Source organism: Octodon degus, unplaced genomic scaffold, assembly GCF_000260255.1.
Source record: "Octodon degus isolate 3935 unplaced genomic scaffold, OctDeg1.0 scaffold00099, whole genome shotgun sequence".
Classification (NCBI taxonomy): Eukaryota; Metazoa; Chordata; class Mammalia; order Rodentia; family Octodontidae; genus Octodon; species Octodon degus.
In genome coordinates this window covers 7809565-7812536 of record NW_004524675.1, presented here as the reverse complement: position 1 = coordinate 7812536, position 2972 = coordinate 7809565, and positions in this window count along the sequence as shown.

Here is a 2972-nt window from a genome sequence, read left to right as displayed (position 1 = left end):
AGTATCTGGTTATATTATTCATTTTTAAGCAGTAGTATTTTAAAGGACTTTTGTCACAGGATACATTTATGACAATGTGCTGAAACTTTATTTCATAGCTTTCTAAATACTCGTGGAGATAAATGTTAGAGTAATTCTTCAAATATATTCAACAATATGCATCACAGAGCTGCTGAAGACAATGATATTAATATGATTGTTAAAACTTCTATATGTGATTGAATTTTGGCATTTCCTCTTTAGATTATTTGTCTACTGATAATTTGAATTCTCTTTCTCAGTAACAGTATGAGCTCTGTGTCAAACTAGGCTATTATTAAAATAAAACAAAACCTCCCAAAAGTTTTGAAATCACATTTTTCTTTGACTATTGCACAAATAGCAATTCACAAACACATCCACAAATCATTGAGGTACCTTGGCCTCTGTGATCTGGAATGAGTCATTTAGCTCCACCTAAATGCAAGGGGCAGGGATGAAAAATGTGCAGTAGATCAGTGAAACAATCTTGTACAGGTAATTTTGTTATTACAAAGATCTTTCAAATTAAGGCCTCAGAGAAAAATCTGCTTTTTGGGGGGAGAAGGTTCTTGGCTATAATTTTATCAACTATTCTATTCTTTTCCTGAACTCTTCATTGTCTGACTGAATAGAGGTGAACCCTTCTATTTTTGTTTTCCTGCATTTTCCCTCATTTCCACCTTTCTTTTCTGTCTTCTTTCTATGCCTCTGGGAGAGTTGTTTGATCTTCTCTTCTAGTTATGTAATATAGTTTTATATGTACCTACTCTGTCAGTTTATGGTATTATTTCAAAAGTCTTGTTTCCATTTTAAAAAAAATCTGATTATTCTGCTGTGTGTTGCAAATGTTTTCCTTTTGTGGTGTCTACACACATCCAGGGATATGTTAAATTTAAGTTCTTTTATTATTACCTCTTAACTTTCCTCGATTGGAAATATTTCTCTTCATTGTCTTCTAAAGTAGCTTGCAGGTTTTCTTTGAATGTCTCTTAACTTTTGTCTGAGAGTTTGTGGTTTCTTTGAAATAAAGGGAATAGCATATTGTGTGGATTGCTATCTTTTTGATTGGGTTAAAATCAAGTTATTGGTAAGTTTGCAATGTGCACTAACTGCTCCCTTGTTCTGCTGCCCTGGTGTGCAGTGCGGTCTCTACCAAGCGCCATTGCTGTGAGACAGGCAGCCTGCTGTCAGGGCAGGCAGCTGTCGTGATGCTTGCTTGGGTCTCTATCCCAACAGGGTGGTGCAGCTGCCCTCAGTCTTTTCCTCCTGTTACCAGTTATAGATTCAAGTTTTCTGCCTTTTGGGCAGCTGTTGGGGCAAAAATGTGTTAAGGCAATAGGTAAAATTATGTTGATGTGTTTAGAAACAAATAAATGTCTTTATAATTGCAAAGCATGAAAAGATCTGGAATTGAAGGAGAGAAGAATCACATTTCTTTCCTCATTCATTCATTCATTCATTCATTCATCCATCACTATGCATCTGTTCATTTATTTAGCCCATTCTGAAGACCTATTGTGGTCCAGGCACCATAACAGTGCCCTGAAAATTAAATAGGAAATAAAATAAAACAGGGATTGCTCAGCGGAAAAAAAAAAATCTATGTATAATTTGTTAGGGAGATAAATGTAGTGAGGAAAGCAAAGCAAAGAAAAGCTAGAATGTCATAGGGCAGGAAGGCAAGATTCAAGCACAGACCTGAATGAAGAGAGCTGAATGAGTAACTTCATTTCTAACACTCATAAGCCGCATGACTGTGCAAGGCTCACTGTGGATACTGAGTACAGCAATGTATGTAAAGTATTATTGAGTGACAGACAGTAAAGACTCAAAAGATGGAAGCTATTAATAGTAAATATTCTTTATAAATTCAAATTAATAAATAAAATACTTCTTTAGCATATTACCCAGCTTTCCTTTTATTAAAACCTGTCTTTAATTTGCAAAAAAAACCTCAAGGGATTAACAGGAAACTCATGTAACAACATTCTTATTCATTTTATTTTTGTACCTGAAGATCATCAGTCTTTTTTTTTTTATGAGCAGAATATATTTAATGAGAGAAAGAAACCTCCTGTCCTGAGAGAGGGACAGGAGGGGGGGCGAGCGGGTAATCCCCCCCTCCCGGAAGTTGTCTCTTGCAGGGACTTTTATAGAGGAAAACCATGTGGTGAGGCAGGTCTAAAGTGGTGGAGAAGACATGGGAACTGCTTAGCTGGGCATGAGGTGGGACAAAACTATGGTCAACCAATGAGATTACAAACACCATTGCTCAGGTAAAATTGATTAAATCCAGTATCAAATGGGAAAGCGAGTCACGTAGCAAGCGGGCACGAACACGGAACAGGGTCTTGATATCCCAAATAGTATCAATCAACTTGAAAGAGCCCAAATGAGTCACTAGCCATCAGTCTTAATTATGGGTGGTAAAGTGAAAAGACCCCCATTGGTAGGAAGTGGTGGTTTTTAAAACTAATTTATGGAGAATGAATTAATGAAACCTACAGTGACAGGATTGATAAAGAATGCAAGTGGCATTCTATCCAGCAATAGAGACATAAATTGGGATCTCTCTCTTTCTGGATATGTTACTTTAGCAGAAGATCCAAAACACATTCCTCATATAAACATACTCTTGTATTTTTAAGATTCTGACCTGCATACATATGTGAGCAAAGCGTAAAGACCCCCATTGCATTCTTCAAACACTTCCCTGACCTTTATCTACATGGGAATTAAATCTTCCATTACCAAATAGTCACACCGGATCAAACATGATATTATCTGGTGTAACCTCCTATTGTGAACATTAGTGCTGGTCTGAACAAACTGACAGCTTTGTAAGGCTGTCAGTTTTAAAAGTTGAAACTGAAAAGCTTAGATCACCCTGTTTAAAGGTACTTTTCAGAGAAATGCCAAAAATGTTTTTAGTGACCACAACATCATTATTT